A 21,934-nucleotide genomic window follows, 5' to 3' on the forward strand; every position below is an offset into this window, starting at 1 on the left:
ATGACCCGAGTCTAAATTGTGTGGGGTCTGTGCCACATTGGTTAGTTCACGTTGTTATGATGAGCATTGTGTTGTCGGGGGGAGGAATAGTTTTTTTTATGCGTATATGTCATCGAATATAGATTTATTCAATTATAGTTTGAGTTTTTTAATGGTATTTTAAATAAAGTTTAGCCAGTAAAGGTATTTGGGGGATTTATTTTATAACGTTGGGTGTAGAAACATCTAAAGTATTGTAAAAATGGTGAATGACAGCGGGAAAACTGTATTCGTCTACGTCATAGTGTTAGCCGGCCAATCGAAGTGGAGCTCTCACACGGCAGATTTGATTACCACTTCCTCTCCTTTCTGCCTCTTTTTCACCTTTCCTCTCTACATTCAGTGCAGACAGTAGAGGTATAGACTGAGAGAGATGAAAGACAAGCCGAGTGATCACGGGTTGAGATAGAGGGGTAATTTATAAGATCATCCTTCGCCTCGGGTATTTGGCAACGCGGGGCACTGGCGCTCTTTGTCTAGCATGATGAAACCTCGCTCCTGCACCCCGCCATGTACGATAACCTCTATTTTCTCTCACAGTTACCTATGACTCTCAAAACACCGGCTTCTATCGAATACCAAATATAATATTAATATCACGTCAATAGCCTCCCCTCCTCCCTCACCTCTCCCCTCCTAGCTGCACGACTCTAAACTAGGCTACCATACAACCTCTCTCTCTCGACTCACCCAGGAAAACTTGAGCAGATCGGATTGGCGGGGAACCGTTCGTGTCACTCATTATAACATTTCACCCTAATTTATTTTGAATAATTTAGGGTTTCAGGGTTAGGTTAGTGTTGATTTATTTTTACACTGGGCTGGTGCATGGCATGGGGTAGGAGGGTGTGAGTGTCCTTCCCTCTCCCTCCCCCCGTGGAATGACAGGTCAATTTTGTGTTGGGTCAGAGGTATGGATTCACAGAGTCAGACCACACGTAATTATGCCAAGGTTTAATGGATAACTTTATTTTTCTTGGTAATGTGATGTTTTTTTAATTATTTTTTATATTTTATTATTATTATTATTATTATTATTATTATTATTATTGTTGTTGTTTCCATATTTACTCATTCTTATACGTCGCAGTATATTCCTCTTCCTTCTTTACACCTTCATCCACCTAGGAAGTGAGGGTATTGTAATCACCGTGTGTGTGTGTGTGTGTGTGTGTGTGTGTACGTAAGCTAGGCAACTACCAAATAATTATCCACAGGTCATAAAACACCCATTTCCACCCACTCCACCCCCCCCCTCTCTCAGGCATCCCTCACCTCCCCTCCATACTCTCCCCTCCCCACCCCTCACCCCTCCAGGCAAAGGGGCCATGAGTCAACGTGTGTATGAGGGGTTGACAAATTAGTGCCTGATTAACGATGATAGTCCTCTGGTGGTCACTTAAAAGACCTGGTGTAGTGTGTCTTTGTTGGGGAAGGGGGGAGTGGGGTCTCGCTGGGGGGAGGGGGAATGTGGTCTCTTTGTTGGGGAGGTTGTGGTCTCTCTGCTAGGAGGGGGGGAGGGGGGTGTAGAATGTTCGAGGTGTAGGTGAGATAATACTGTATTGATAGATTTAACATATGGGTAAAGTAAACACCCTCTTCCTCCTCCTTTCTTCCATCTCTTCTTTCATATGCCCTTTCACCCCTCTCCTCCTCTTTCCCTTCCATATTCTCTCCTTCCCTTCCCCACCCACTCGCTTTCCCATCCTATCTTTCTCTCTCCTTCTCTACCTTTCTCCTTTCTTCTCGTTCTTCTTCCTTCCCTCTCTTTATCATCCCTCTTTCCTTTTCCCTCCTTTCCTTTAAATCGCTCACCCTTTCCCTTCCTTCCTCTCACCCATCCCTCCCTCCCCATCCTTCTCCCTGCCCCACTTCCTCCTCTCTCTCCCTCTCCATCCCTCACCCTCTCTCACTTCTCTCCCTCCCTCTCCATCCCTCTCCCACCCTCCCTCACCCTCTCCTACACAGCATCACACGGGTTGCCTTCCTCTCCACCTGACGCAGATGACCCACCCACCTGTGCTTCCTCATCTATCAGCTGACTCCCCTAAATCCAAGTGGTAATTAGTCCCGCCTGTGTACCTGTGCTGACATGTAGGTAGGGCTAATTATCCCCCGCCATTACCTTAATTACTTGGAAGGGTTATTGTTTGACTATTTCCCACGGTGTTCATTGTGTGGTGTGCAGCTCTGTTTGTGGGTAGTGGTAGGTTGGGTGGTTGTGGTGGTAGGTGGAGGTGTGGGGGTGTAAGAGTGGGGCGGTGGAGGGATGGGGGTGTGGTAGTGTAGTGGGTGTTGGGTGGTGGGGATGTGGTGTGTGGGTATGGGGATGGCAGTGTGTGTGTGTGTGTGCGTGTGTGTGTGCAGTTCAAGACACAACTACAGAACGATCTAATGCCAAGGGACGAGCGATTCCTTCCATTATAGTTTATTATTGATTCCAAATGGTATATAAACGGAGACTTGACCTTTATCTCTCGCTTAGCTCTACACCTGGCTCAGTAGCCGTGGGTTACCTCTCTGGATGCGTGGGTTACCTCTCTGGATTCGTGGGTTACCTCTCTGGATGCATTGGTTACCTCTCTGGATGCGTTGGTTACCTCTGGATGTGTGGGTTACCTCTCTGGATTCGTGGGTTACCTCTCTGGATGCGTGGGTTACCTCTCTGGATGCGTTGGTTACCTCTGGATGCGTGGGTTACCTCTCTGGATTCGTGGGTTACCTCTCTGGCTGCGTGGGCTACCTCTGATGCGTTGGTTACCTCTGGATTCGTGGGTTACCTCTCTGGATGCGTGGGTTACCTCTCTGGATGCGTGTATACCCTCTGAATGCGTTGGTTACCCTCTGGATTCGTGGGTTACCTCTCTGGATCTGTGGGTTACCCTCTGGATGCGGGTTACCTCTCTGGATGCGTGGGGTTACTCTCTCTGGATGATGAGATAACAAGGTGTGGTAAGGAGTGGAGGAGGTTCCGTATTCTGATCTAATAAATGTTGAATCATCCTTTATCACTATACTCGGAAGCTGTTACTGAGAGAAATATAGGTGCCATATCTCTGGGGATTGGCACCTGGAGGTTGATACAGGTTAATAACATGAGAGAGAGAGAGAGAGAGAGAGAGAGAGAGAGAGGATATTATGGTTTATTGTTGTTTGACTATATACCTGATGTGGTCGGAGCAGTACCCAGAATCATGTGGGATGTGTGTGTGTGTGTGTGTGTGTGTGTGTGTGTGTGTGTGTGTGTGTGTGTGTGTGTGTGTGTGGTAGGTGTGTGTGTGTGTGTAGTCATTATCAATAATGCCCGAACACATATTCCATCACTACTAGAAATACAAGAGAGAGAGAGAGAGAGGGGGGGGTTGTACTGTCACCGCCACAAGAGAACATTTACACACACACTCCACATGTCAATAACTCAGATGATTCAGGTATAGTTTTTTACTCCCTACCTTCACCCCCCCCTACTCCCCCTGTTCAGGGTGTGGATTTATCCCTCTCTCTCCTCCTCTCTCCCTCCTCCCTCTCTCTCTCCCTCCTCCCCTTCCCATTTTCCACGACTTCTTCAAAATATCTTCAGGAGTGATGCCAAGTCGATGTCACAACGTATTACTGTTCTTGAATAACTAAGGTCGTTTAAGGACATACAATAGGGTAGTAACTACACACGTGATGCAGATGGGAGAAGATAACTCGTGATCGTAGACGAGGTAGTGATGACTGATAGCTAATAGTGATGACTGTTTCTGCTTGGTCTTCTGAGGGTAAACAATGAGAGAACGTAATCTTACTCGGCTCTTGGTGACCGGCTCTATATTATCTCGTACGGTAAGAGTTTGTGTCAGGTGGAGGCGTCAGGTGTGTGTGTGTGTGTGTGTGTGTGTGTGTGTGTGTGTGTGGTTAGGTTAGGTTAGGTCGAGTCTAGTACTGTTTGTCGTGGGTACACCCTGCTGGAGGTGTGTGGTTATGGTGGTCTTGTGGCAGGTGACCAAATCCTTGAGAGGGGAATGTGCCGCCAACCAGAGTCTCCAGGAAGGAGGAGCGTTGGTTCCTGGAGACCTCGTCGATGAAGATGAGGATGGAGGCTGTTTCACTGGCCTCCTGCAGGTGCTTCAGATGATAGTTTTCGTCTTGAATCACCGTGAAGATGTGTGCAGGAGCAGTAGTAGGACCTAGGCGAGTGGAAGGACACGTATGACGGGGGAAGGATAGTGGAGCGGGCTATCCGTCACTATCCTGCCTGGCTGAAGGTACAGTGTATGAAGCAGTCTGTATGACTACCTGAAACGTTTGCCATACAGGTGTGAATAAATAATTACAGGTGTAAATAAATAATTACAGGTGATAAACACAAACTTTACTAATTTCCAACCTGTTTATACTTGTTCATCATTAATACAACTCTTGTGTTACGAGTTGGATATCTTGTGCCATATATAGAAACATCTGTTATTGTATCACTTTATAGACTTAGGGGGAGGTGAGATAGTGTGTGTCGGGGGATTCTGAGTGAGTCACAACTTCCGGGAAGGTGAGGTGAGGGAGGGAGAGCCAGACTGTGATGATCAATATAGCTGCCTCTAACCTCCCTCACTGGCGTCACACAAGTTCAAGGGCATCTTGCAATGTGCTTATGTGTACTTAGACTTATGTATGTAAAGGAAAACAGACACAGACACACACACAAACATACATACACATAATCCATCACCACCACCACAACCCATACCATCACGTATCCAAACACATCTACCACCATCACCACCACTACCACCACCACCAATAACCCTACATAACACCCCCGCCACCCCCACCCCTACCACCACTACCATACAGCCAACCACCACAACCTTCTCAGTGTATCGACCAGGGCCACCAGCTCACGGCAGCCTTACCTTGAATTTACCATGAGTGACCTTTGGGGTAGTACTGTGCTCGCCAGGCCTTCAGCAGAGGTCTCCGTGTGTGTGTGTGTGTGTGTGTGTGTGTGTGTGTGTGTGTGTGTGTGTGTGGTGTGTGTGTGTGTTGTATTTATACACTCACGACATAACATTATACATCAATTTTATCACTTTTACTCAAATTAACACACACACCACGACGATAACCACACCACTATAGTATACTACCCAGGTGCGGTATATGATAGAGGTAACAGGAATATATACCCCCATATACCCAGGTGCGGTATATGATAGAGGTAACAGTAATATATACCCCATATACAGGTGCGGTATATGATAGAGGTAACTGTAATATATATCCCCATATACCCCAGGTGCGGTATATGATAGAGGTAACAGATATACCCCATATACCCCAGGTGCGGTATATGATAGAGGTAACAGGAATATATACCCCATATACCCCAGGTGCGGTATATGATAGAGGTAACAGGAATATATACCCATATACCCCAGGTGCGGTATATGATAGAGGTAACAGGAATATACCCCATATACCCCAGGTGTATATGATAGAGTAAAGATTATCCAGGTGCGGTATTATGATAGAGGTAACAGGAATATATACCTCATATACCCCAGGTGCGGTATATGATAGAGGTAACAGAATATATACCCCATATACCCCAGGTATATAGAGGTAACAGGAATATATACCCCATATACCCCAGGTGCGGTATATGATAGAGGTAACAGGAATATAGCCATATACCCCAGGTGGAATAGGAACATATACTCCATATACCCAGGTGCGGTATATGATAGAGGTAACAGGAATATATACCCCCATATACCCCAGGTGCGGTATATGATAGAGGTAACAGAAATATAGCCCCATACCCCAGGTATATGATAGAGGTAACAGGAATATATACCCCATATACCAGGTGGTATATGATAGAAGAATATATATCCCCCATATACCAGGTATATGATAGAGGTAACAGAATATATACCCCATACCCCAGGTGCGGTATATGAGGTAACATGGAATATATACCCCATATACCCCAGGTGCGGTATATGATAGAGGTAACAGGAATATATACCCCATATACCCCAGGTGCGGTATATGATAGAGGTAACAGGAATATACCCCATATACCCCAGGTGCGGTATATGATAGAGGTAACATGAATATATACCCATATACCCCAGGTGCGGTATATGAGAGGTCAGGAATATAGCCCCATATACCCCAGGTGCGGTATATGATAGAGGTAACAGAATATATTCCCCATACCCCAGGTGCGGTATATGATAGAGGTAACAGGAATATACCCCCCATATACCCCAGGTGCGGTATATGATAGAGGTAACAGGAATATACCCACATACCCTGTGCGGTATATGATAGAGGTAACAGGAATATACCCCCATATACCCCAGGTGCGGTATATGATAGAGGTAACAGAATATATACCCCATATACCCCAGGTGCGGTATATGATAGAGGTAACAGGAATATATACCCCATATACCCCAGGTGATAGAGGTAACAGGAATATATACCCCATATACCCAGGTGCGGTATATGATAGGTAACAGGAATATATACCCCCATATACCTCGGTGCGGTATATGATAGAGGTAACAGGAATATATGCCATACCCAGGTGCGGTATATGATAGAGGTAACAGGAATATATACCTACATACCCCAGGTGCGGTATATGATAGAGGTAACAGAATATACTCATATACCCAGGTGCGGTATATATATAATTTAATATATTTATATACCCCAGGTGCGGTATATGATAGAGGTAACAGTAATATATACCCCAGGTATATGATAGAGGTAACAGGAATATATACCCATATACCCCCAGGTGTATATGATAGAGGTAACAGAATATATACCCCATATACCCCAGGTGCGGTATATGATAGAGGTAACAGAATATATACCCCCATATACCCCAGGTGCGGTATATGATAGAGGTAACAGGAATATACTCTCATATACCCAGGTGGTGTAATGATAGAGGTAACAGAATATATACCCCCATATCGGTGCAGAGGTAACAGATATACCCCATATGCCCCAGGTGCGGTATGATAGAGGTAACAGGAATATATACCCCAATACCCCAGGTGCGGTATGTGGAGAGTAACAGAATATAATATACGGTATAAGAAATAGTAATATATACCCATATACCCCAGGTGCGGTATATGATAGAGGTAACAGGAATATATACCCCCATACCCCAGGTGCGGTATATGATAGAGGTAACAGGAATATATACCCCATACCCCAGGTGCGGTAGATAGATTAAATATATACCCCATATACCCCAGGTGCATGATAGAGGTAACAGGAATATATACCCCATACCCCAGGTGCGGTATATGATAGAGGAAAGGAATATATATACTCAGGTGCGGTATATGATAGAGGTAACAGGAATATATCATAATGGGTATTGATGGGTAACAGAATATACCCCATACCCTGGGTGCGGTATATGATAGAGGTAACGAATATACCCCATATACCCCCAGGTGCGGTATATGATAGAGGTAACAGGAATATGTACTCATATACCTCAGGTGCGTGGTATATGATAGAGGTAACAGAATATATACCCCATATACTCGTGCGGTATATGATAGAGTAACAGGAATATATACCCCATATACCCCGAGGTGGTATATGATAGAGGTAACAGTAATATACCCCCATATACCCCAGGTGCGTATGATAAGGTAATAATCATATACCCCAGGGTATATGATAGAGGTAATAGAATATACCATATACCCGTGTATATGATAGAGGTAACAGAATATATACCTCATATACCCCAGGTGCGGTTATGATAGAGTAACTGGAATATATACCCCATATACCCCAGGTGCGGTATATGATAGAGTAACAGGAATATATAGCCCCATATACCCCAGGTGCGGTATATGATAGAGGTAACAGGAATATATACCCCATATACTCGTGTGTATATGATAGAGGTAACTAGGAATATACCCCATATACCCAGGTGCGGGTATATGATAGAGGTAACAGGAATATATCCCCCATATACCCCGTGCGGTATATGATAGAGGTAACAGGAATATAGCCCATATACCGTGCGGTATAATAGAGGTAAATAATATACGTGCGGTATATGATAGAGTAACAGGAATATATACCCTCATATACCCCAGGTGCGGTATATGATAGAGGTAACAGGAATATACCCCATATACCCCAGGTGCGGTATATGATAGAGGTAACAGGAATATATACCCCAATATACCCCAGGTGCGGTATATGATAGAGGTATGATATATACCCCATATACCCCGGTGGTATATGATAGAGGTACAGGAATATACCCCATATACCCCAGGTGCGGTATATGATAGAGGTAACAGGAATATATACTCCATATACTGGGTATATGAAGGAAGAATATACCCCATATACCCAGGTGCGGTATATGATAGAGGTAACAGTATGCCCCCATATACCCCGTGCGGTATATGATAGAGGTAACTGGAATATATATTATACCCTGGTATATGATAGAGGTAACAGGAATATATACCCCCATATACCCCAGGTTATGAGGTATGATATATAAATACCTGGGTGCGGTATATGATAGAGGAACAGGAATATATACCCCATATACCCCAGGTATGATAGAGGTAAAGTATTCATATACCCCAGGTGCGGTATATGATAGAGGTAACAGGAATATATACCCCATATACCCCAGGTGTATATGATAGAGGTAACAGAATATATACCCATATACCCCTGGTGCGGTATATGATAGAGGTAACAGGAATATATACCCCATACCAGGTGGGTATTGATAGAGGTAACAGAATATACCCCTATACCAGGTGCGTATATGAGGTAACTGGAATATATACCCATATACCCAGGTGCGGTATGATAGAGGTAACAGGAATATTACCCATATACCCCAGGTGCGGTATATGATAGAGGTAACAGGAATATATACCCCAGGTGTATATGATAGAGGTAACAGGAATATACCCATATACCCCAGGTGCGGTATATGATAGAGGTAACAGGAATATATACCCCCATATACCCCAGGTGCGGTATATGTTATAGGTAGGTGAGCTTGGAGCGCCGGAAGTAAATATTACCCCTTCCTTACCTGCTCATTGTCTCACTTAACCTACAAAGGTTTTCCTCGGTTTAAGTCCTACTGAGAGCTGAGGCAGTATAGTGATACACACACACACACCCAAGGCGTCAACATACCATACAGATCATTTTCCTTACCATGGTGGATAGTTAAAAGCCCCATAAAAGAGAGTTGTTAGGGAAACTTGTATTCGGGTTGGCTCTGTGCTGCCCGATACAGGAGTTGTGTGTGTGTGTGTGTGTGTGTGTGTGTTAAGGTTCGTTGTACTGTACGATGTCTCTCGCCTCTAGTTGTGTTTATCTCTGAATTGTTTTCAATACAGTTCCGTCGACTTACTATTCGATCCAGAAGCTCTCCGTCTGTCTGTGTGTTAAAACAGTGTGTGTGATCAACTCCATGTACACACACACACACACACACACACACACACACACACACACACACACACACACACACACACACACACACACACACACACACACACACACACACACACACACACACACACACACACTTCAGTTGGCTCTCTGCTGCCTGTGTTCAATAATTGTCACAGTGAAAGGTAGTACCAGGTGCCCCTGGCTTGTGGTGTACCAGCCCCTGGGAAGCGTGGTAGTACCAGGTGCCCTGGGAAGTACAAGTACCAGGTGCCCCTGGGAAGCTTGTAGTAGCCAGGTGCCCCGGAAGCTTGGGTAGTACCAGGTGCCCTGGGAAGCTTGTGGTATCAGGTGCCCCGGGAAGCTTGTGGTATTTAATGGCTATGATTGTGTGGGGGTTACCGGAAGCACCGCGGGCATGGTGGGGAGGGGTGGGGTAGGGAAGAAGGGTTAGATGATTGTTGCTTGAGTGTGTCTACCGAGGGAGGGAAGGGGGAAGGGGGACTATTTGTCAACCGAGGGAGAGGGTGGTACTGGAGGGAGTATAGAGAGGAAACGAAACAGGGGAGAGAGGGGAGGGGGTTCGCCAAGGGAGAGAAGGAGGGAAGTTGGGTGTGTCTAACGAGGGAGAGAAGGAGGGAGGGATCGGAGGAGGGAGGGAGGTAGTGCCCTGAGGGAAGGCCTCCGGCATTTACCCAGGGAACCCTCCTGGCAGTGTGCGTTACTGGCGTCCGTCCACCGCTCTGTCTGTCTGTCTGTCTGTCTGTCTGTTTCTCTCTGTGCTTGTCTGTCTATCTCTGTCCCTGCGCTCTCTCTCTCTCTCTCTCTCTCTCTCTCTCTCTCTCTCTCTCTCTCTCTCTCTCTCTCTCTCTCTCTCTCTCTCTCTCTCTCTCTCTCTCTCTCGCCTGTATACCTAAACAACCTAACCTAACCTAGCCTAGCCTAACCTAACTAAACTTACTCTTCCTTATGGGATCTTGAATTAAAACAACTTGATTATAAGACTTTTATTACCACTCCATTGGTTTAATTAATAGACTTTACAATTATAAAAATAAACCTCTTGTATATATAATTTAAACCTGTTCTTTGACTCAGTGTCTTGTTTTATATCCGATTAAAAATCTCTTATGTTTATTAGTAATTTTATCAATGTTCTTGTATCTATATTCGTACGGTATCTTATTTTTCTTTTGTTTTTCATGTCATTTATACTTTCCGAGCGTGTATTTATTCCGCAATACTCCACAAATCAACACACACACACACACACACACACACATACACACACACACACACACACACACACACACACACACACACACACACACACGTCGCTTTCACTGCATCATTGCCCCTGAATATTGAATTTCTGTTAGTCAAACGCTTTGTTGAAAACCCGTAGAGTTTTATACCGCGTCAGTCACACGGGCCAAGCGTCACGTATCAGTAGGTCAGATGGACTAGGTATTTGTCCCCTTACCTGGTAATTAAAGTTTACGATAAATTCATCTCCATCTGTTGCAAGGTTGACCTCCATCCCCGACGTGTTTCTTTTACTGCGCCTTCGTCAGTAGTGAGGATAAGGGAAATAGGTTTCTACTGATGGGGGAAGACGGAGGAGGAGGCGGTAAGAGATGAAGAAGAAGGAGAAGAAGAAGAGAATAAGGAGGAAGATGAGGAGAAGAAGGCGAAGAAGATTAAGGGGAGCGAACAAGGAGGAGGAGAGGAAGACGAAGAAGGAGAATAAGGGGTGAAAGAATAAAGAGGAGCAGAAGAAGAAAATCAATGGGGAGAAAATAAAGAGGACGTGGAGAATAAGAAGTAGGAGGAGGAGAAGGAGGACGAAGAGGAGGAGGTCCACGAAGACGAAGCATACGACTCGTGGTTCGGTCGACGGAAACATAAAGCGATCATGGATGAGGAATAGCAGTCACCCCCTCCCCTCCCTTCCTCCTCCCCTTCCCCTCCCCGACCACCACCTTTCCTGAGGGTATACGCTGAAATCTGTCTTAGTACCCTTACCCCTTCCCTTACCCATTGCCACCCTCCCCCTTACCCATTTCCCTTTACCCTCTTCCTCTCCTTCCTTTACCCCCTTTACCTCTTCTCCTTATCCTCTTCCCCTTCCCTTCCCCTTCCTCTTGCCCCTGACTAGCACACCTGGACGTTAAGGGGGAAGTGCTTTAGGCGAGTTAGAAAGAAATTGAACTGACGCCTTTGCAAGGAGCTGGAAGCGTTCATCCTGTTTACCTGTGGCCACGATGGTGATTAATGAGCAGCCAGGTGAGCGGTTTGCTGAGGTGGGGGAAGTACTTAAGGCGATGGGGGAAGTACTTAGGTAGGTGGGGGAAGTACTTAGGTAGGTGGGGATAGTACTTAAGACGGTGGGAAGTATCGACAGTAGGTAGGTGGGGAAGTTACTGACGTAGATGGAAGGTAATTGGACACATGTCTCCTCCTCCTCCTCCTCCTCCTCTTCCCTCTCCTATACCCTCTTCTTCACCTCTCCCTCCTCTTCCTCCTGCTTTTCTTAATTTTTTCTTCATTTTCATATCTACTCTCACCTATTCCCCACCTCTCTATCTCTCTCACCTATCCTCCCTCTCTCCCTCTCCTCTATCCTTCCTCCCTCTCCCTCTCACCTACCCTCTCCCCTCTCTCCCTCCCTCTCCCCAACACACGTCCCTCACCATCTCGCCGCTTCCTGTAGTGACTCATCTCGTCACACCATAAGACGATCTTCAAACAATGTGAAAAATCATTCATAAAAAAAGGTAGTATTTTTTCCTATTAAGAACCTAAACTTTATTAAGAAGTATAGGTAAAGGTGTGTGTGTGTGTGTGTGTGTGTGTGTGTGTGTGTGTCATATCTCTTCCACCTCCTCTTTGCCTCTTCTTTTGTCTCATCTCTCTCTCTCTCTCTCTCTCTCTCTTTCTTTTCTTCTCTCTCTCTTTCTACCCATCCTCCTCTACTTTCCACTCCCCTTTTACATTCATTCAGTGAAGAGTGAGGGAAGAGGCAGGTGAGGGTGGAGTGGGCAGGTGAGGTGGAGTGGAGGTGAGGTGGAGTGGCAGGTGAGGTGGGTGAGCAGGTGGTGGAGTGGCAGGTGAGGGTGGGCAGTGAGGGTGGAGTGGGCAGGTGGTGGGTGGGCAGGTGGGGTGGAGTCAGGTGAGGTGGAGTAGCAGGTGAGGGGTGGAGTGAGCAGGTGAGGTGGAGTGGCGGGTGAGGTGGAGTGGGCAGGTGGGGTGGAGGCAGTGAGGTGGAGTGGGCAGGTGAGGGTGGAGTGGGAGTGGGGTGGGTGGGCAGGTGGGGTGGGTGGCAGGTGGGGTGGAGTGGGCAGGTGAGGGTGGAGGGCATATGAGGGTGGAGGGCAGGTGAGGGTGGAGTGGGCAGGTGGGGTGGGTGTGGGTTGTGCACTACTCATCCGCTCTGAGGAGTGAAGGGGTAGTATTGATACGGGTGGTGAACCCCCCTGACACCCTCCCTCCTCCTCCTCCCTTCCTCCCTCCGTCTCTCCCTTTCACTCTTCCTCCCATACTCCTTCACTTTCTCTCTTACTTTCTACCTCCTCTCTGCTCCCTTTGTCTCTACCCTCCATCCTCCTGCCTTTTCCCTCTTCCTAATTCCCTTCCTCTCTTCTTCTCTCCATCACTTGCTCTCTTGCTTTCTACTTCCCTTCTTCCTTCCCTCCTCTTTCCCTCCTTCCTCTCCTACCTTAATGTGTACCCATCTTGCTACCCCCAAATTTAACCTCTCCCTCCCTCTCCCTCCCTCCTCCCTCTCCTCCCTCCTCCCTCCTCCCTCCTCCTTCCCTCCCTCTCCTTCCCTCCCTCCCTCTCCTCCCTCCTCCTCCTCCTTCCTCCTCCCTCCCCCCTCCTCCCTCCCTCCTGTTCTCCTCCCTGTCTGTTACCCTCCATATCTCTCCCTCCCTCCCACCTTTATATATACGAGTAGAAGCTAAAAATTGGTGTGCTTACTTCAAGGTCAGGTCAGGTTAGGTTAGGTATGGTTAATTCTAAGTGCCAGCGTAGCGTCAGGGAGCACCATTTCCCTCAAGGGTAAATAAATACATTCAACAGTATTACCAAGCAACAGACGCCATTAACTGTTGTTGCTTCATAAAAAAACAAAATCTCCATCACACGTGACTTCCTGAGACGCGATACACGTTAATTAATCTTATTTCCCGTTGCCACCATATTGGATTCACTTCACAATATGGATTAAAGTCAAATGGAATTTTACGAATTTTCTCTGTGTTATTAATGTTTCTTATATATATATTTATATATATATATATATATATATATATATATATATATATATATATATATATATATATATATATATATCACACCTAATGTACCAGCACTATACCGAGATCTGTATGAGAGGATCTATACCAGCACTATACCAAGAGGATCTATACACTATACAGAGGATCTGTACCAGCACTATACCGAGGTCCTTTCCAGCACTATACCGAGAGGGATCTATACCAGCACTATACCAAGAGGATCTATACCAACTATACAGAGATCTGTACCAGCACTATACCGAAAGGATCTATACCAGCACTATACCGAGAGGATCTATATTTACCAGAGGATCTATACCAGCACTATACAGAGAGGATCTGTACCAGCACTATACCGAAAGGATCTATACCAGCACTATAGAGATGTACCTCCTAGAGGATCTGCACTATACCAAGAAGGATCTATACCAGCACTATACTAGAGGATCTGTTCCAGCACTATACCGAGAGGATCTATACCAGCACTATACCGAGAGGATCTGTACCAGCACTATATAGTATATAATCACCTCTTCTTGTCTACATTTTTTTTTTTTTATCGTTATCAGTTATTATCATCATCTGATCTTTATGTATGACCTTTCAGTCCCCTTTCGTTTGACCTTTACTGAGTTTTAAGATACTTTCATACTCTCTCTCTCTCTCTCTCTCTCTCTCTCTCTCTCTCTCTCTCTCTCTCCTCTCTCTCTTACATAATATCTCCATTCGTCTTCATTATAATCTCTTATCTAAACTTTATTCATTACTTCTCACTTCCCCTTATTTCCCTTATTTACACCGTGACGTCATCGTTGTCCCTCATACCATCAGCTGATCTCTGTTTACAAACAATTAACTCTGGGATCTGTTTACTGATTTTGTGTCTTCGTCTCTAACAACCTGGAACTAAACATGAATTAAACTATAAATGGAACAATGGCATATAGTCTAAATTTAACTTAAGTGTAATATACTAGTCGACCATTTAAATGTTACCTAGCCTAACCGAACCCAACCTAACCTAACCTAACCTAACCTAACCTAACCCAACCCAACTCAACCTAACTCCTAACCAAACCAAACCAAAATTAACATCGTTTCGACCCTTCACAAGATACTGTTTTTTTTTCAGACAGGTGAAGATGTCTTATTAGTTACTACCTGTACTACGTGATGAGATAATACTCTACTTAAGGAATGAATTTATATATCTACTTATATTTACTTATACTTACTTATACTTACAACCTTCTACCAATAGCTTGATATACTGAGTTAGAGTATTGGATCTCCTCATACGTGACACTTAAAACTTGAAAGTGGATGACTGATTAACTTTACACCTGTGAGAGTATAAGGTCAGGGTCAGGTCAGGGTCAGGTCAGGGTGTTGGCAGAGGGAGGAAAGGGTAAGGTAGAGGACCTGTCTGATGGGATATGTCAGAGATGGGGTTTGCTGTCAGAGATGTCAAATCACCTGACATCAACTATCACAATTCAACAACACATCATGAGGGCCTCGATACGGAAGAAATCAGGCTGTCAGTCACTCATCATCGCAGACCTGGCAGATGACGGACGGACAGACGGACGGACCCCGTTCCCCCTCCAGTCAGATACGTCAGTTAACAGTAGCGCTCGTTCACTTGTCGCAGGAAGAGGGGGAGTGAGACCCGACGCCTAATCTTGGCTATGACCATCTGGCTCCTTGACGCTTTAAGACAAATTATATATATTGTGTTTTCTTGGCCTCTATTTTTACATTCCATTTTTTTTTTTACTTTAACTACTTATCTGGCTTGTGGTATTGTTTTGTGTTTTCCCTATTATTATTATTATTATTATTATTATTATTATTATTATTATTATTATTATTATTATTTTTATTATTTTTTATTATTATTTTATTATTATTATTATGTTTTCCTCCTTTCCTTAACCCTACTCCGTCCCTACTTCCCTATCCTTATTTCTCTTTACTTCCCTCTATCCCTTCCTCACTTCCCTCCCCATTTCCCTCCCTACCTCCCTCCATTCCCCCCACACACAATTATATGTTCCGTGTGACAATATTTATGACAGGTAAAATCTCTGTCATTTACTGTCAGCGTTATCATTTCATAAGTTCCGATGACGGGTCTGTCCTGTACGGGGGGGGGGGTGAAGGAAGAAAGAAGCAAAAGGGAAGAAAGAATAATCTATCTCTATCTATCTATTTATCTATCTATCTATTTATCTATATCTATCTATCTATCTATCTATCTATCTATCTATCTATCTATCTACCCTTCAGATCATTACTTAGGGTACGATTGAGGTCACCCACCTTTACTGGGACCCATCAACCCAAAAGACATCATCAGCGTCAATTACTCTCCATTAATCTAACCTAACCTAACTGGCCAATCAGAGACCTCGATCTAGCTTAGAGTCTCAGTGAAGATTTGACGCCATTTTGGACCACTGATCCTTAAGGCTATGTGTGAGAGGGAGTTCTTAATTACCTATTGACTATACCATTTGGTGTAGGGGAGGTTGGGGTGAGGGTAGTGCTTCAGGGTAGGGGGTGGTGGAGAAGGGGTGAGGAGTGGGGGGTGGTGGGGTAATTATCATAAGAAAGTTTGGGAGTTTTCATCTACAAGAGCAACTCAGAAATTTTGCGCCACCTGGAGATAAATTTACAATATCTTATTTCGTTTTCACCGTTGGATAAATTTTCACCATTAGATTTACCGCCGTTTTTTGCTTCCGTTTTTGTTCCCGTTTATTGATATTTTTTTTTAAGTGGGGCACAAATGACTGTTGGGTGTTAGGAATATTGTGTGCCTCCTCATAGATTGGTCTTAGAGTCCTTTTGGTCTTAGGGTCTTTTTGGTCTTTGAGACCTTTTGGTTTTGGAGTCATTTTTGGTCTTGGAGTCCTTTTGGTCTTTGAGTTCTTTTGGTCTTTGAGTCCTTTTGGTCTTTGAGTCTTTCTGGTCTTGGAGTCCTTTTGGTTTTGGATCCTCTTGGTCAATGGATTTTGTCCGGTGGGAGAATGCCCTCAGGGATTCTCTCAAATGATTTAGTCCAGTGAGGAAAGCATGTCTGGTAGGGTTCCTTGCGGTAGGATTTGTTCAGTGCACCCAACGCAACCTGAGGGAGGAGGGTGAGGGTGGGGAAGGGGGGATGGCCAGGAGGTAAACACAGCAACATGTGGGGAGCGACGGCGGCCATGTTGCCACCAGACAGCCAATCAGCGAGCCGGGAACGAAGCGCCCAGCGGCTGGAACGGGAACTACTTTTAAATGTTTATGGGGGACCAGTTATGATTACCCGAGCTTATATTTGTCGCTGTTATACCCGACGACTGTATGTTCCTCAGTGACGGAGGGAATATGAGCGAGGGAATAGTACACATATTATCGCTCTATAATATTGCTCGACTTGTATGAATCTGGGACATATTATGATTCCAAATTCACTTCTTGGTAAGGTGTCTGAAGTACTTATACATCACAGAATGGAATGGAATGTATTTGGATATATTATACGCAATACAACGTCGTGTATTATCGTATATTACATTCCACGTGGTGTAGGAATCTGAGGAAACATTGGATGAAACTCACGAACAGGTAAATTTTCTAATGGCTAAAGAAATTGCGTCATGGAAGGGAATTGAATCTATTCGGGGTATATTAGAGGAAGGGAAACACCGCGCTACTCTTTCGCGATGTGTTTTATGTGCAGGAAGGTAATTTTCCTCCCCATTATAATTGGCCATATCGCTGTTTCCGGTTTTCTTATTATCGTGCTCGGACACACTCAACCACTTCCTCGGTGAGCTGCGGAGGCCACCACGGCCAGGTCTCTTGGGGACCATCAGGCCACCACGGCCAAGTCCTCTGGGTGCTGCTGTAAGACCTCCAAACAACTTTCATTTTCACTCCTCTCCAAATGATGACTCATTGGATTATTTTTTAGCATTAAGAGGGAAAGAATCTTTGCAAACTAAAGAAAGGTTATTTCACTCGCTGCAACTAATAATTTGTATTCGGTTATCACCCGTGTAGTCACCTCAGAGAGTCCAGGTCCTCGTTCAGTTTGGATATTCAACCCATAGATGATGAAGGATCCCATAGCTCGAGTAAAGAACCTAGTGTAGTTGCCGGGAGTCTCCTAACAGGTGCAGCCCATCACGCCTGGCGACTAGCAAGCTTCAATTATAATAAAGAAAGAAACTAATACTGTTGAAAATATCATATGGTTTCTTTACTCCCTTATCGTGAATGTATAGAGAAAGGGAAAAAAATGTAGGTTTATTTACTTTAGGAATAAAATCATATTTTTTTTTTAATTCTTCCTCCCAAAACTTGTGTGTTGTGTTTCTGCGCCGAATAAGAATGAAAATAAATGCATGTAAAATTTTCAGTTGGCGTTTACAAATAATGACTGAAAACCACACGAACAACAAGCAAGAAGAAGGTACTAACCAGCAATAAAAATAAACACATAATAACAACGATAAAAGAGAAGAATTTAAATACACACACATGAACCAACACGAACACGCTGAATAACACAAAGGCCCCAGCTGAGTGGATCAAATATTTACCCATAACGTTCGCATAAAGACGCTAATGAATCTATCTTCCTTCCTTCTTCCTCTCCTCCCTATCTTCCTACCTTCTTCCTCTCCTCCCTATCTTCCTTACTTCCTCGCCCAATGACCTTAAGCAGAAGCCGCCCTCTATCTGTCTGCTGACGAAGACGACGCCGCAGTAACATAAGCGTTGAGTCACCCCCCGATACACCGTGATGGTTCCTCGCTTATGATCTGTGAAATTAAAGAGTGTAAAAGATAGATGGATTTGTGCAGGAAAGAGAGATAGAGAGAGAGTGTTAGAGTGAGAGAGAGTGTGAGAGAGGTATGGGGGGGGGGAGGAGTTAGTAGTAGTAGTTTGAGAGACAGAGGGGATGGGAGGGGTAGGTTGGAGGAGGAAAGGAAGTATTAGGAGAAACAGCAGCGGAACCAAACTATATCCTTGGGAACGCCACACTGACCCTTCAAAGATGACGCTGCGACACCTCCAACCCTCTCTCCTCCCCTACCCCCTCCTCTCCTCCCCACCGCCCCAACACACATGCGAAAGATGGTCCAATAACCCCCCCCCCTCAAAGAGTTTCAAACACCACTACTGTATAAAAGAAACCTCCTACCCCCCCTCTTCTCTCCCCTTCCTTCCACCTGAACTTGCTTGCTTGGTTGCTATAACACCGCAACTGAGGGAAAGTTTTAGGATATTGAGAAACGCGGCGAAAATAACGCAAATTACAGGAAATATTATGATGATTGCGTGATAAGCTTCATTTTTCTTTCATATATAGGAAGCGTTGCGTTCAGGTCATGACTGTATCGTGAAAGATCATTTTTTCCCTGTATTTTTATCTTGTATTTAAGTAACTATTTCTCGAGTATGACAGTAACAAAGTAGGAGAGATAATGGGAATACTGAAGAATAGCAGTTGTAAAGGAAAATGCCGATGAGTGCGGAGCTGGAGGAAGGGAAGGAGGAGGAGGAGAAGGAGGAATACGGGAATAACACAACTCTTGTTTAACGAGAGTCTATCAGACATAATTCAGGAACAAAATTTCACCGTCTGTTTGTGTTAGTCTCTCTCTCTCTCCTACACCAGGAGCACTCGCTAACTAAGAAAACTTAAACTATAGACATAAAAATAATACAATAATAATAAAAATAGAAGTACTACTACTACTATTACTAATAATAATAATAATATCAAAAGGCAAAATACTATATTCTTAATAAGCGCGCACACACACACACACACACACACGCACACACACACTTTCTACAAAAGAATAAAAAAGAATAAAATTATTTACTTCCTTCAAAAAAATATAAAGAACTTTTCTTTTTACAAACATTAATTTCGTGTTTTCCAACAGGTAATGTCTCACATCCTAGAGGAACTTGTGGTTGAGTTTTTATCAAGAGTGAGTGAGGAACGCGTCTGCTGAGTACCTATACCTACCTGCCTGCCTGCATACCTGGTGAGTCTAGTAAGCCGTGTAGGAGTCTTGGCTGCGTATATATTGTTGCGTTAGTATTTGCATATGTTGTATTCTCAGATTTTGTGTATATGTTTTGACCCTGTGCGTATATTGTTATGCGTCAGTGTGCGTTTATATATTGTTTGAGTCTTCGCTTATATTGCATTGCGTTAATATGTTTCTATAATTAGTTTCGTATACGTGTACTTGTGTGTATGATTGTCTGTATAATTATTTTTATATGTATACATGTTTATATATGCTTGCTTATAATTCTGTCCGTGTAATTCTGTCTGTATAACTGTGTGCGTATTTTTATGTGCACTTTTCTACATATAATTTTTTGTGCATGATACTGTGTGTAGTTATGTTGCTCTGAGTGTGTAAATTCTTTGCGTTTAACATCTGGTGCGTAAGTTGACGGTGCTGGAGGGAGAAGAGAAAAGGGGAAGGAGGAGGAGGAGGAGGAGGAAAGAGGATGTGAAGGAGGAACGGAAGGGAGAGAGGTGGGTAAGGAAGAGAGGGAAGGAAAGAACAGGGTAAGGAGGTGGAGAGAAGAGAGGAGGGTAAAAAAGAGGGAGAGAAAGAGAGGAGGAGGGAGAAAAGATTGTTAAAAGAAAGAGAAGGAGGAAGGTGAGAAAGAAGAAGGATGGATGAAGAGGATTAGGGTGAAGAGGAGAAGAAAGAAGGAGGAAAATTAAGCAGGGAAGGAAAAGAACAATAGGAAAAAAGAAAGGAGGAGGAGGAAAAGGAATTGGGAGAAAGGAGGAGAAGGTTAAGAAGAGAAGGGAAGGAATAAGGAGGAAATTTGGAAAGGGGAAGAAGGAGGAGTGTAAGGAGTGAGGAAGTGGAGGGAGGGGTTAGGGAAGAGGTGACTGAGAGCCCATATGAGGTATGAGGTTATTACTGGAACGGTCCCTCCCTCCTTCCTTCCTTCCATCCCTCATTCCTTACGTCCCTCCTTCCTTCCTTCCGTCCCTCCTTCCTTCCTTCCTTCCCTCCCTCCTTCCTTCCTTCCGTCCCTCCTTCCTTCCTTCCGTCCCTCCTTCCTTCTTTCCTTCCTTCCCTCATTCCTTCCCTCCCTCCTTCCTTCCTTTCCTCCCTCCCTCCCTCCTTCCTTCCTTCTCTCCTTCCTTCCCTCCCTCCCTCCTTGCTGTAGACGCCTGGAGCAACTTCCGGTGAGGGGTCAAAGGTCAGGAGGACGGAAGGGCAATAAATGATCGTCCCTGGGAGAACTTAGGGGCGGTGAGGGTACTAATGGTCGTACCTGGGTAGTTAGGGGTAGTAATGGTCGTACCTGGGTAGTTAGGGGCAGTAATGGTCGTACCTGGGTAGTTAGGGGTAGTAATGGTCGTACTTGGGTAGTTAGGGGTAGTAATGGTCGTACCTGGGTAGTTAGGGGTAATAATGGTCGTACCTGGGTAGTTAGGGGTAATAATGGTCGTACTTGGATAGTTAGGGGTAATAATGGTCGTACCTGGTAGACTTTAAGGCAAAATGGTTGTTTTTATTTACAGACTATTGATTTACAAGTAGTTAGGTCAGCTGGTGGTAGTGGTGGTTGAGTCAGCTGGTGGTTGAGTCAGCTAATTATTGAGTGGTGGATAGGTCAGCGTTGGTTGAGTTAACTTTGGTGGTTGAGTCGGCTGGTGGTTGAATCCAGCTGAAATTGGTTGAGTCAGCTGGTGGTTGAGTCAGCTGGTGGTGGTGGCAGATAGTAATTTAAGAGTATGTTGGTGTGTTACGCTGGTTGATCACCACTAACTAGTGCCCCCTCCTCTCTTCCCCCCTCCTCTCCTCCCCCCCCTCCTTCCCTCTCCTCTTCCCCTCCTCCATCTTCCCCTCCTCCTCCCCCTCCTTCCCTCTCCTCTTCCCCGTCCTCCTCCTCTTCCCCCCTCCTCCTCCTCTTCCCCCTCCTCTCTCCCCTCCTTCCTCAATCCCCAGACAGAATATGGAAGATGTTGCTGTTAATGTCCTTGTTGTTGTTGTTAATGTCCTTGTTGTTGCTGTTAATGTCCTTGTTGTTGTTGTTGTTTCTCGACATTTCACCCCGCCGTACAACAC

The sequence above is a fragment of the Homarus americanus genome, unplaced genomic scaffold (genome assembly GCF_018991925.1).
Source record: "Homarus americanus isolate GMGI-L3 unplaced genomic scaffold, GMGI_Hamer_2.0 scaffold41366, whole genome shotgun sequence".
NCBI classification, from domain to species: domain Eukaryota; kingdom Metazoa; phylum Arthropoda; class Malacostraca; order Decapoda; family Nephropidae; genus Homarus; species Homarus americanus.